The following is a 14,901-nucleotide window of genomic DNA, read 5'->3' as shown; positions in this document are numbered from 1 at the left end:
ATTTACTTCCAACATCTTCCTACTCATTTGGCATTAAGACACTTCCTGCAGCCTCTGGCCAGTACATGTTGCCATTCTTTATAAATCCAATTGTTCCCTTGTGAAACAATCACCTTCTTTCTGTTCCACACACTGTAACTCACTCTCAGAAGTAGCTCTTGTAAAATACCCAGAAACTAATTTCTTACTCCCTCCTCTATTTCTAGTCTTTCCTTAAAAAACCTAAATTTCAGTGTTATCTACTTAAAGGAAAAAAAGTGATCACAGGAGATTCTATGTTGGGACTGCTCCCTATCACAGCGACTAGTATTGTGTCATTATTCCCTTGTACTCTTCTGTCTTTCCTTATCCATCAGTTGTCTCTTGTTTGACACTCAATTGGTAAGGTTTTTGTAAATTAAATGACCTTGTACTCTGTGTTATAATCATAATATAGAGCAGAAGGGAGGATTAGTAAAAGCACAGAGCTTTCAGGTGCTATAGTAACATGCACAAATAGATAAATTTTTAATAGAATATTCTGTCATTGAAAAAAAAGACAAATATATTTTCAGAGATGAGCAAATGAGCTATCACTAATATTTTGCCAAGGGAATGAGAGAAGTGGAGACCATTGTTCTGCTCCTGTCCTATTCTTCAGGAAGTCCATCTCCACTCTCTCACTTGCATTTGATTGCAACAATAAAGACTGATACTTAGAACAGAGTAATGAGAACATCAATTGTAGTTGTAATAAGCAAGCTACAGCTTTTAAACCAGTATCTTCCTTTTATATCCAACGAAAATCACAAGTTTTCTGTAGACTTGGAACAGATTGCCTTCTCAGCACAAACTTGTAGATTTCTTTGATAGGTTTGTTCTAGAACCATCACCAAGTGACATCCTGTCACTGCTTGAAACCAGATGTTAGTTTTAGGTTTGCTGGTAGTCTGACTTGGTTGTGAATTCCCTTTGTTTTAATAATAGTAATTTATTTTAAATTATGACATTGTGTCATTACATTACAAAATAATACCTGCTATTGCCTAGCATTGCAAGAATAACAATAGGAAGAATAAAAGATTCAAAAAATACAGCCCCTGAGATACAGTGAAGTTATATATTTGTTGGTGGAAAAAAAAAAAAGACTGTGGGTGGACAAAACAATAGCCTTCAAAAGCACTGAAAAAAACCCAAACAACAGGTTACAGTGAAGATGAGGATAAATTCTGTTCCAGTTCTGTTAGCTGAAGAATAAGGAAAAAACAGCTTAATTTTGTAAAAAAAAAAAAGTCATCATTTGATATAAGTAAAGTCTTTTATTTAGGAGGTAACAAAAAACTGAAACATGGTAATAAATGACATAGTAGATACTCCTTTACTAGAGACCATTAGGACCACCTCATGTATGTACTTGATCCTACTTTACAGCAGGAATTTGGAACAGTGACTCCTGAGAAAAACAAATCTCTCTGTCCTTGAAAGTACTAAGCAGAACCAAAAATGCCAGACTGAAAGACATTGCTTTTGTGGAATTTGGTGTTGTCTTTGCTTGTTTTAATAACATCAAGCAAACAACAGCAATAAAGTGGAAAAATTCATGTAAGCCAATCTAATTCATTAATATGCAGTTTTGGAAACATATTTCTTATCTCAATGAGAGGCCTAGCATGATGTTGTTTCAGTAGCAAGTTCTGGTTTGTGCATTAGTGTTATTATGATTATAGTGAAATTTGTCTCCCTTGTATGTTGCTATCTTTAATTTTCACTTAATAAGATAAAGAAGAAAGGGTATTTGTAACTAACACCTACAGATTACTGTGTTAGAAAAAGCTTGAATGGATAGAAGCCTTCATAGTTTCAACTATACATTTGTTCATTTGTACTATTTTTACTGGTTATTTGACCTAGCTGCATTTTATATGACTGATTACTGATAATCCTAGTGTATTATAGTGCTGCTGCTCTATTTTCCTTACAGAGAAGACTGTATATGGACTCACTTTCATTGACCCGTTTAGATTTCACACAATAAGGTAGACACCTAGGGTATGTTACTTCTAGAATTCCCAAAGAATTAATCATATATATACCAACCAGTTTAATAAAGGTATATGTTTTGTGGCTTTTGGTTTGTTTGGGGTTTTTTAAATCTTTAAATGATAAAATCTTCCAGACTGTGCAAAATAGTGGACTTAATTCTATTCTTGCTGTTTCTTACCATTGTTGAATTTCACATAGAGGCAGATAATATTTTTTATAGGTTTGGTGTGTTAGAAATTCCTTATTACCATTTTTATTGATTTTTAGCTGTGATTTGATCTTTTTCAATCAGTGACAATATTTTTTTAATGTAAGTTTTCCATTCTTCAGGTATTTTAACTATTTTATTTGGATACACTAGTAAAAGGAATACTAAACCCCTAAGGAATAAATATGGCATATTTAGCTCCAACTATGCTGGATTTGCCCTCTGGTTCAACTGATAACTACCACAGCAGATTAGCAGAGGAGAAGTCACTATTGTGACAGTAATGTTTAACTGAGTTCATAAAAAGCAACAGTGGGAAGAAAGGACTAAAATTTACAAGAATTTAATTTGCTATTTGAACTTCATTTTTGCCTGAATATCACAGTTGTTGTATGCCACAAAAAAATGCAGTGTGATGGATTGATTGATTGATTGATTGACTGATTCATTTATTCATTTTTGTGAGTGGGTAAATTTGATAATAGTTCTGCGGCAGCTCAGGTCTCGTTTTCTATAATGCCTCTCAGCTTATGTTTATCTGCCTGATTTCTTTATGATTAGTTTAGCATTTAATATTGTTTTAGTTTTAGCTATTATTTGTATTGAATCTAAATATTTTAATTTAGTCTTTTTTTGACTATCTGCTCTTTCACACTTTTTTTTTTTTAAATAATTTGGACTGCTACATCTGAGAAGTATACTGAAATTATTTATACTGTGGCTATCAGAACTAACATCTAAAATGTAACAATGTCTTCAGTCAATTAATTAGAGTTATATCAATAATAGTCTTGTTGGTCCGTTGCATGACTAGCTATTTTAAAAGCTACTACTTAACCTTGAGAAGTGTCTTCTTTAAGATACACCTTGATGTGACATTTGTCCGAATTATATTGACTGGTAGTGCATATTAACACCGTACGGCTGCATGTGTTTCAACTAGTCACACAGTACTTCACTTACATGGAGAGCAATTACTTAGATTTTATGAATGTAATATAAATTTCACTTCATTCTAATTGGTACATTATTTTCTTCATTTTGTAAATATGTTATTGTACCATTAGGGAAGGCCTTCAAACTATTATATGGAATTGCCAGAGTAATTATCTGTCAGTTATACATGGCAAAAAATGGGCTTAGAAGAATTAATTTATTAGTTGATTAGTGCCTTTAAGTCTGTGGATTTTAATCAGTGTAGAGCTCACTGATTAGAAATTCTGTCATTCCTACTGTTTTATAATGGTTTATTGATTATCTTAACAAATATTATCTGACTCCAGTATTTTACTAAAATATCTGTGGCACTGTAGAAAAAGCCCAGATGCCTTTTCAGATGATAAAACTCTGCGTCTTCAAAGTATGACAAGCCGTAGCCAGAAGTGTGTCCATACTCGAGATTCAAAACATCTTTCAGAGTATCAAACTGTGATATTTATTTCTCCCATTAAAAAACTATAGGAACTGTGGGGAAAGGTAGGACATTTGTTTTAAAAGAAGGGAAAGGCATGAAAGGTGGAGGATGAGATTTCCTGCAGTGACTGAAGAAAACAAGTGGTAGAGCTCTTCCCTGTTCAGCCCACAAACCAAAGGAGATAGTATTGAGGGTGGGGTGATATATTCTATGTTTTACAACCTCACACCACAGTATCTTTGGTTGTTCTCATTCCCTTAGTGGAGTTATATTAATCACCAAAAGATGTGATTAAACCAGCATCGAGAAATAGCCTTTTTCTGAAATAACCCAGTGACTACTGCTGCTATTCTATTCTGTTTGAACTTTGTCATATAAAACTGGCTGCACAATACCTATTTCCTAATGGATGTGAGCATACAAGATGAGATAACCAGTCTCTTGCCTTTTTCAACCCTGTTCCACCAGTATTCTTAGAATTGAGCAATTGATTGCTGATCTGCAGTTTGCTGGAGATATACATATCTGGGACCACCTCAATATTTCTAGGTGTGGTTCAGCATTCCTATATTTGACTACCTTTAGATGATCACTGCCACTGCTGTGACTCTATGGAAAAAGTTTCTCATGATTTTGGAAACATGAAATCATTATTTCACTCACTGTTATAAATCATATTACACAGAGCTGGAAGTGCAGCCTCAAACACATCAGTCATGCCCAAGGCAGAAGGAGACCCAAGTCTTCTCATTGCAATTCCTTTGAGCTCCTTTAGAAACAGCCTGGTAAAGATGACGCACCCCATCTAAAAAGTCTCTGAGTAATTAGACCTTTAGGATTTCTCCCTGCTTTGTGTGGCATCTTCTCTTCTTTTGGAAGCATAGCTTTTCCACATCTTATTAAATGAAGAATAGAAGCTATTTGGTGAATAGTTTCATAGACAGGAGACACAGATATTCCTACTTCACTTTCTTGTAAGGAAGAAAAAGGAAGCAAAAACAAAGTAGGACTTCATGTCTTGTCTATACTCTGGTAAATCAATGATTATCTTTAGTTCTTTTTCACAGACTATTCTGCCATATAGATACATTCTACTTTAGTCCAGATGCTTACTAGCTAAAGAAAAATTGAAATGCTTACCTTAGGACTTAACTTGATGAAAAATTATGTTCATTTTCTGCAGTCATTCAATAGCTTTAGCAATTTTATTCTGATGAAAAAATCAATTTAATAAACAGATGTTGAGATGCTAAAAATTTCAGTTATTCCAGTAGTTCTGGTACACTCCACTCTCTACACTAAAATAAATAAATGTTTAGTTTTAATTGTAGCTTTCCTTAATTATGACTATTATTTATTTTTAAGATAGTTTGCACTATAGAAAATTATGACTAAACTTATGTCTTTTAGCATAAATATTTTGCTGATTAAAAAGACTAACACATGTACACAGTAAAACCAAAAATTCTTGCCTTCTGGCATTTCCTTTTTAATGTAAAGAAGTAGCAAATCCAATTACAAGATGTTTGATTCACTGGGCAAATCCTACTGGAACATTTTCGACTCTGCAGGATACCACTCGGTACTGAAGAACCACTTGTCAGCATAACGATGTAATGGACCACATTCTGTGATTCACACTTGAATCTGTTTGCCAAATTATTTTCAGGAAGGCACTTCATGAAATGCTTAAAAACTCTTTAGGATTCAGGTTCCTTTTTTTTTTGCTTTTATTCATAATTATTCTTTACATACACTAAAACTAATAGTGCAACGAATTCACCTTTTCCATGGCTTTTGAGGAGGTTTAATTCCTCCAAAAGTGAAATGCCTAAGGATAAAAAGAAGCTTCAACATTTCAGTTAAGCGGATGCTTTTTTATATAATTTGACTATTGTTAAACTGGTGGTTTTGGCTTTAGAGTCAATTTTCCACATAAAATGAGGTAAATCAGAAATGAAATCATCCAGTCTGTGTCAATGGGAAACTGGACTGAAATCAGATTCAACTGCTTATATTTGAGGAAACTTACCAGGACTCATTTGTAAAGTAAATAAATAATCATAAAAACCATCCCTTAGAAGCAGTTAAAGAATGCATACCTTCACATAAGGGGGAAAAAAAAAAAAAAAAAAAAGAAGAAAAGATATTTTTTTTATTTTCATTAACTCACTTTGTGCTGTTTATTAATAAAACACATTAACATAAATAAAGCAGGGAAAAATTACTTTCAATAGTATGAAGAGTTTTCATTATAAGCTAGAAAATTTCCACTGATACATAATACAGTTTAAAGATACAATTTAAATTCATGAACAGACACTGTCACTTGCATACATACATGCACTCTGTGCACCACCACAGTGGAAGTCAGTTGGAAAAATGCTGAATGTACCTCATTCAGGAAGGTTGCAATATCAGACAGGAACGGGTAGAATTTGCCTGCTTTTTGATAGACACAACAAGCTGAACAGTATTTGTAGTTTTCAGAATAATGAGGATTAGAGATGGAAAAGAATTAATTGACAAACTTGCTAAAATATATAATATTGTTTCTTCCCTTTTTATTCTCTTAGAGTTCTCAGCTGATGAATCTTCTATTATCTCCTGCAATGGAGTATGCTCAGTTTCAGTTCTGCTTAGGTGTCAATGAGCAGAGGCTTGTCTCTCCCTTATTCTTTTTTTTTAATATTTCACTGTTCTGCTCCGCTTCCAAGAACATATCTTATCCTCTTTCTTCACTCATTCTATCAATTATGTTAAAGGCTAATATCCTTTTTATATCCATCTCATATACCAAAGATATATTAATCCAATGCAGTTCTTATTTGATTCCATTAAAGTTTGTAAGCACTTTTCAGGCACTGAGGTACTCAGTCAGGATAGGAACAGAGCATTAGGTCATCCAGGCCAAATAAAGGGTGTTGTATAATCAATTTCACATCAAAGATTTTAAAAAAGGATTTATTTTCTTTTCTGTTCTTTTTCAAGGTGTGGAATAAAATACTCCTAGTATAGTCCAACAAACCCCATCAGATTTGCAAATTTTGCTTTTTTTTTCCTAATGGAATCATATTTTATGAGAGTCATAAAAAAAATTCCTAAAAATAAAATGCTTTTTCTAGCTATTAGCAATGCATCCTCCAAAAATTCTTGACATTAAAGCTATTTTTAAAGGATAGGAGTTACTTTAGACTCCTCTGATATTCCTATATTCTAACATAACATCAGAGAATAGTTTCAGGTAAAAAAAAATATTAAATATAAATTGTATAGTATCCGGGGCCTACGTCTTGACAGTCTTCATATTCAGGTTAACTTTTCTTTCTATGATATTTCAGAGCATAAATTTTGACCATTACTTTTATGCTTATGCATAAAATAAAATTCCACTTGCTCTTTTCATCTTGCTACTTGGTAAGTGTAGCATATCTCTTCCTGCAAAATGAGGGGGGAAAATACTGTTTATACTTCCATTATCATTCAACATAGTCCTTACCTCAAATCGAATTAATCTTGGGATATTCTTATTAATTATAAATTCCCTTTTGACTAAAACTCCATTAATCAGAAAGTCAGGAACACCACTAGAATTTGTGTTGCCTTTCTAAAAGTCATTGTTCAGGTCATACTGTGTTGTTTGGTGGGTTTTGTATATAACTATGTAGGAAATAGCCTTTGAAAAGTTCCTAACTATTATTTGGTGCCTTGAACATCCACATATACTTCTGGTAAAATGCTGCCTTTTTAAAACACTTTTTTCTCAGGTCCTTAAATTCTGGTCATTCTTCAAGTGTATTTCATTATTTTAGAGGGGAAAAGAGGGTTTTGTTTTTTTTTTTTAAAAAAAAAAAAGCAGTGACAGCAGTGGAGAATTGGATTAACAACTCAATATGGCTGAAGACTTTAAAGTAACTCCCAAAATTCAGCTGATATTATTTCAGCTAATTGTTATCGTTCGTTGATAAGATTAGTTATCTTCAGGATTAATACTCTTGATAGAAGCAAGCCAGACACCCAGTTTTCCTTGATGCTGGAAAAATATTTTGTTATTTTTGCATATTTTCTGTTCTGTGGTTTTTTTAACTTTTCTTTTCTTTTTTTTTTTTTTTTTTTTTTCCATTTTCCAACCAGTTTTTACCTTACTACAACAGGATTCTTCCTTTTCCTAGCCTACATTGCATTCTTCTTTCTCACTGAGAAGCTGAGGCACTGAGGGTCCCTCCCCACTTTTTTCTCATTCTTCATTTAAAAACTGCTTTTCTATTTGCACCTAAGACTGATAAACTTACTCACCAGTCAGTTCTGTCCCCACCACTGTAACTCATCTGCAATAAAAGTTTATTGGATCTTTATCCAAGTTTTTTACCTCTCTTTAATCTTTGTGTGTCACTATCCCCTCATTATCTGTGTGAGCCTCTGTTGCTTCTCTGTTCAGTATTATCTCTCAATCAGATCTCTCAGTACAGATTTCTTTTGATATTTTATTTCATAGAAACCTATTGTAAAAAATAAATTGTGCTGTATTATATTGTTGAGTCAGAGTCCCTGTGAGTCATTCAGACGGTAATTTTGCCTATTTCAAGAGCGCTTATGTACTTTGTAGCCTTAGCTTTTGTATCTCCAACTGAGCAGGTAACCTCAGTACTTTATGTATTGCTAGAGTGTTAAAATGCACAATCAAACTCAACATTCTTCAACTTTATCACCTACTTTTTCTTTCACTCAAAGAAGCTTCTTAAACCAAGAAGCAAGTGGAGGAGAGAGGCAGAAATAGGAGTAGTTCACACCAAAAGTTAAAACCTGACTAGGATGACTAACAGGGTAGGAATCATGGTGAATGGCAAGTAAGAAGTGAGAGACAAGTAGAACCTCGTGTTTAAAATGCGACTTGCTTTTCACGCAGTGATTAGGAAAGAAAGAAGTTAGACATGGAATCAGACCTGTGTTGGAAAGTAGCACCAAGTGTGCTGGGCCAGGGGCCTTTCAGTCCACAGGAGACATGCACAGGATGAATTGCCTCCTGTTCTGTGCACACTGACATAGAGCAAGGCTGTGGAAACCAGCAGTCAGGTCCTTTGCATGTTTCAATTTTCTCCTCAGCTTTAAAAGTCAGACTTAGCTGAAAACTATAGACATATCCAGTCTAGCTCACCTGAAGTCGTTCAGAAATAATACCTCTAGAATTGTTTTTTGTCCTTTCAAACTGAAACCTGTAGGAGTTGCAGAAACTGAATGCAAGAGCCCCATGTCTGGTAGAAAGCAGCAGAGCACTCTGCTAAGTATTAAGTACTCTCCCAGTTGTTTCAAAAGAATATTAAAACCACCAAAGGTTGGGCTGTGACATTAACGTGGTGCATTGCATGGTCAAAGTAGTTTCTCCAGAACAAAGGAGGTAAGAGAATGGATTAAGAAAATTCTAGAAGTTACTGTTATCAGACCTTGATGATGAAGTGGAGCAACACGTACTACCAAAAGAAGTTTTGCAGTCAAGAAAAGAGCAGAGTTTATGGAAGGCAGTAGTAGCCTAAGAAGATTTCAAACCTCCATGAAGAACTGTGTTGAAAATCAGGAGACAGAAGGCTTGGGAATTGAACTAAGGAAGAAACAGGAGGCCTTTGCAAATAGCAAACTTATTCACAGATGATGCATGTTTGAAGAGCTAACAGCTCCAGTATTTCTGTGTTTCTTTTAAATAAGAATTTCCTGAATAATTTTTCAGAATAAAGAAACAAAATAACAAAATAAAGTTTAAAAAAAAGAAACACAAACGCAAAAACAACCAACACCAAACTAAATGAAACTTGAAAGTATATTATGGGTAAAATTGACTTTCTACAACTAATTTTGTACCATTATCTGTATTAATTCTCTTAAATAGAAGCAACTATATGATAATCAGTTTGGCCTTGGAAACTCACCTATAGAAATTAGGGACTTATGGTGTTTAGTTAGCAAAATATGACCAGAAGTATTTCTGTCATGACTGTTTTAGTAAATTTTATTACTATATATATTGGTAAGTTTTATATGTCTCTAAATTTAGCTAGTGACTCATACAGAAGAGAAACAAACATGGATTGTATTTCCCATCCCTCACTGTATTAATTATTATGTTTGAGAGAGGAGTGGGGAAGTTTCCTCCAGGAATTAATATATTAAGAAAATCTCAGAATAGGACATAGGAGACCTCTTCATGGAGATCGGCATATTTTATGTGAAATTGATGTGTAAGACTTTGGGTACTTCTTTTAAAGTTTATCCCTTCACAATGGCTCATGAAAATTTGTAGTGAAGAAAGCAACTCAAAGTCCATTGAAATGAGTAGATACTTTTGACATCACTTCTTGCCCTTGGACCTGGCCATCAGCATTCTTTCTTTGTAGACATTTCCTTTCCTTTATCAAGCTTGAGAGCATTCTCTGGTTCCTACGCAGCCGAGAGGATAATTTCAATGCATATAAACATATGAATATGCATGAGCTCTCAAAGAGGCCATGATTCACTAAATCAGATTGTTTAAATTTGCCCCCAAAATAAGTTCTTACAAAAGAAATTACTGAAATATGTTTCTATGGATATCTCACTTCTTTAAAGCTAGTCTCATCTACATAATTCCCCTTCTTTCAGGAGTCTGCCACAGTTTCTGACTTCAATTCATTGCAAGACAGCCAAAACTGGGAAGTCCATAAAGTTGCCATAGTAACTGAATGGACAAAGACTTAATTCACTAGTTTATATAAGCCAGAACTCATATCCTGCAGACACTAATGGTCTTAAAATATTTAGGTCTATAAAGTCCACTGTTAATGGATTATATATATATTTAATAAATAGGTGTCAGTTCCTTAGTTAGTGAAAAATGGGCTTTGATTGCCCCATGCTGTCTCAGAAGTAGTTGTATGTTGGATAGTAATCCGGTCAAAAAGTCAAAGGGAATGAAAGGAACAAGAAACCAGGGTATGGTAGCAGTAGCATTTTCCATGTTAAGAGAGGTTACGAGTTATGTTATTAACTTATTAAGAGTTATTTCAAAAAAGTTCCCCAAACTGAGCTGTTCAACTCCACAAAAGCTGTGTGGATTTAACAGTAACAGACAACAGCACACTTTGAATTTTGCAATCTAGTGAAAACAATGAGACTGGAGTCAATTGTTATTATTCCCACTCCACAGGTATAATCTGCAGTGACACTGCTCACGTAACAAGAAAGATGTGGAAAAGCAAAACTGAAGGAGAAGTCTCTTGAATAACGTGTTATGAATTACATCATTTCATCATGGGCAGCATGATTTACTTAGGGGCGCTGCATTCTTTTGGATTAAAACAAGAGTGTGGCATAGTCAACTGTTATGATGGGTGGTGCCAAGATGGATGTGACAAAATTAAGTAATAAAAAAAATATATATATTTGCTTAGTTCAGACAATTCCCTGCTTCTCAGCTTCTTGATCACGAACTAAAAATCTTTTAGTTTGAATTGATTTGAGATCACTCCCTAACTCTGAGAAAAATAGCAGTTTTCTTTTTCTGTCTGCTTAATTTTGCTCTCCTTCCTACACCTTCTGCTTTATGCAACTTTTAGCAATTGGGCAGATTAGAATCGTAAACCAGCCCTGCTGCACTGCAACTTTCCTAAATAGCATTGGTAAATATTAAAAATATCATAAACATTGTTTGGGAACTTTGCACTAGTAAATGGGTAGGGACATTTTAATCATTGAATCTACCTATAACTTCAGTGTCTTAGAGAACCAATTCTATATAACTTAATTCCCTAGATTAATGAATTTTGTAGTTCTTTTTCATGAGATTCCTGAGTACATCAGTTATTCATTTTAATCCTGCAAGTTTGAAAAGAACAGCCCAGATGGGAATTGCCACTACAGCTTTATTGTATTTTACGTTGCTTTCTTTCATTCTTTTCTTGCATTTTAATTCTAGTGCCAGCTTTCAGCAGGATGTTGAACCTGAAAGTTTCCCCTGCACATTTAATTCAAAGAGCAGACTGACACCTATATTTCTCCCTGGGTGGAATTCCACTGCTCATCATGCTATCAGACTTTATCACTAGATTTACATTTTGTGTCATGCCAGCTATCTTATATCATTCCAGGTGGTTTCAGCCCTTTTATAAATTCTTGCCCAGGACTTGTAAATAGTGGATAAATGGCATGAGAGGCAACAGGATGTGGAAAACTCTTCAGAGAAATAAAAAAAAAAAAAAGTTAACAAAAGTGAAAGAAAACAGGGAACAGTTAGATACACCGCTATTGTAAATTTCTTTTGTTGTCCCATATAATAATAGAAGAGTCGGAGTTTTTTGTGATGTTAGGAAGTTTTGCTTTGTCCAGGAAGCTCTCATAAGCTGTGAGATAACATAGGCAGCTGCCTTAATGTTAAGTTTCCTCTCATCTTCCTTCTCCAACTTCCACTACTGTTCAGCACATTTTGACTTTTTAGAGGTCTCTTATGGAAAAATTTTTTTTATTAGAAGATATCCTGTAATTCAGGACTTCTGATATAAAACTAGTTTTTATGGGGGTTTTTTGGTTAGCTTTTTTTTCCCTCAAAGGTTGTTACAGAGCATATGAACTTTATTAAAACAGTAAGTGCTAATTTTAAAGAAAATATCTGTCCTCTGGACACTCAGAATCAAAAAGCCACTCTGAAAATCAGTGCCTGAATCACAGAAACATATTTAACTGCTTTCACAAAGGACATCATATGCCAGTGTAATGAATGGAAGGGCATTTTCCCGTGCAGGGTATTTGCAAAATACAGAGATATTCTCAGTTACCTTGGATTGAAACTTCATTCAGTAGTCCATCAAAATTTCACTAGTGCTTTGTTTAGAAAAAACTCAGATTAAAGTATTTAGACAACTGGCTGAAAATTCAAGGAGACATAAACTGGGATTACACCCTGGTCTCACATTTTTGCTTTAGAAAAGATGTACAAAAGAGCACTAAAAATATTTTAGTCCTGAGTTCTTGCTGTTATTACCAAAAATTGGCATCCAGGAAAGTAAATTCTGTACACTTCCACTCTCATATTCCTTCAAATAATTTTTGTGACCTTCTTGACCTTAACTGAAATATGATCCAAAATGTACGTCGCTAATGCTGATTATGTTATTATGCTATTTCACCCTTGCAGCCCTGCAGTAACAAAGAAGTTGAAAAAGGGACAGGGTATTAGCATGGTGCTATGGAATCTTAAGAATGTCACAGAAATAAAAAATTCCCTAGTGGATAGAAAGTATAATTTTCCTAACAAACAAATAAAAGTGTTTCAAGCTTTCTTAGTAGAACATGAAAAAAATCTCTACTCTGTAGAGTAACCAATAAATCTAATGTTTGAAAAAAATATTTTACCTTGAGGAAATGGTTGTTGAACTCTGAGCTGTTTCAATGTTGAAAAATTCCAAGCTGATCAAATTCTCTGAAATGCTTCAAAGGAATATCTTTCTCTCTTAAAGAGAATCAGAATGAAAAAACACGTTAGCTCATATAAATCCAGTTGGTTCATATAAAGAGGAAAATGGTGCCATCTGTGGATGACACCACTTTTTTTTTATTTTTTATTTTTTCCAAATATTGATATCAATCTGGATGATAAACTATTTGCAGCTAGGATCAAATAGAGACCAAGCAGGCTTGTGAAAAGGAAATCTTAAAGAAAATATGATCTATTATCAGGATTCTTACAATTCAGTCTATTTGGATTTACAGCACCATCTTTGTGGAAACAGCAACTTATTCAGTATACAGGCCACATAATTCATCTGCAATGAAACCACTTCACCTTGAAGAGCACTTCCTCCACTGGCTCTCAGTAGAATATTGTTCTGTATTAAAAATTCAGTTCTTTCTGTGCTAAATGGTAAATGAACTGTAAGAAGTCCCCTTTGTATCCTCTCAGAGGACTACCTTGCTCTCCTGCAATCCTCTTAAAAGATAGTTTATAGTTTATAGCGTATAATTTAACATAAGTTTTTTCAGTATCACCATGACTTTAAGCTGCCTTTTCCCTCTCTTCTAACACCAGCCACTTATGCTGCCCCTGATCCACTGCTCTTGTTTATTGTTTGAATGAGGAAATCGCATGCTATGAATAGAACAAACTAAAAAAAAAAAAAAAAAAAAGTATTTTTTTGCCAGGTTAGTTACTACTTGAACTATAGAGGAGAAGGTTTGAAGGGAGAAAATGCCTGATTAGGTAGGACAGTGGCTGGGATGTTTACAGCATGTTTATGGCATAGTAAAGATAGTACTGTTTCTTTTAAAGGCTAAGGTTAATCTCTTCACGTCCTAGGGCTTTTTCTTGTATAGTGTTCATTTTGCTGAGCATCTTAATACAATATCTAAGAACTACTTCCAACCTCACTACATCTAAATCCAAATGCTTATTCCTCTTTAGAATGTTTAGACAATATCCCCAAAATAACGTTGGGGTATTTTCTGTGCAGGAAACAGAGGGATGGAAAGAAATGAAAGAAAAGAAATATTTTGAGATGTCTTTTGATAAGATTTTATCATAATATCCTGATACATAAATATCACAGATTGGTTCAATACAAGAACCAATGCAAGATAGAAAGTACTTGGACCTTAATCACTTTACCCATCTGATAACCAAAATTCTTCCTGGCTTTCTCATTCTTTATAGAAAGAGGTCTTTCACTGGGTTGAGTTTAATGAAGTAAACTGAACTCTATTTTTTGTTTTTCAGTATTCATAATGCTCTCTAACTCTCCCATTTCTAAATCTGTGACAAAGAAAATAAAATAATTATGTCTTTCTCTTATAACCCTCTTGCAAGTTACAACTATAGCAGGGGAGTCTTTTACCACATTTTGAGATTAATTTGCCATTTGCTAATAATCCTAAACAAAACCTATAAACTAAATATATATATAGTTCCTGCATTTTTAGAAGTATTTCAGAAGTTAAAAGTGTAAAATAATTTCCAACACTAAAAAGGATGTTTTTTTAAAACACTATTAGTATCACTGGTGGACTATTGCTACAGCAATGATCAAAAACCACCTTCAATTTATGTTTGCAAATTAAGGAGCTTATATGTGATTTAATAAACATGCTATCAAATTGTTTCCTTTTTTATATATCTCGATTATTTTTTAAATAAATGGTAAATAGTGGTAAGCGCACAGACCTTTATGCAAATTTAACAATATATATCTATAGCTAGCTACCTAATGAAGAAGTCTTGAAGATCTAAAGCAATTACTGTTGA

General features: G+C 33.9%; 1 protein-coding gene across 11 annotated transcripts in view; it reads right to left on the bottom strand.

Moving 5' to 3' along the window:
• The window catches only part of CDH19 (cadherin 19), a 125,411-nt gene that overhangs the window by 49,957 nt on the left and 60,553 nt on the right, over positions 1-14,901 (bottom strand). For 6 of the 11 annotated variants that reach the window (XM_074877556.1, XM_074877649.1, XM_074877638.1 and 3 more), the window contains exon 2: positions 13,020-13,116. The exons of 1 other annotated variant lie outside the window; for it this stretch is intronic. The gene's annotated coding sequence lies outside the window, so the exon portion shown is untranslated. Of the gene's footprint in view, positions 1-4,784; positions 4,943-13,019; positions 13,117-14,901 lie in introns of all 11 variants that reach the window. 4 more of the 11 variants (XM_074877566.1, XM_074877611.1, XM_074877574.1 and 1 more) reach the window with 3 other exon arrangements.

This window comes from Strix uralensis, chromosome 1 (assembly GCF_047716275.1).
Source record: "Strix uralensis isolate ZFMK-TIS-50842 chromosome 1, bStrUra1, whole genome shotgun sequence".
Taxonomy (NCBI): domain Eukaryota; kingdom Metazoa; phylum Chordata; class Aves; order Strigiformes; family Strigidae; genus Strix; species Strix uralensis.
Note: the sequence above shows the minus strand (reverse complement) of the source record. Positions and strands in the feature narration are given on the sequence as shown.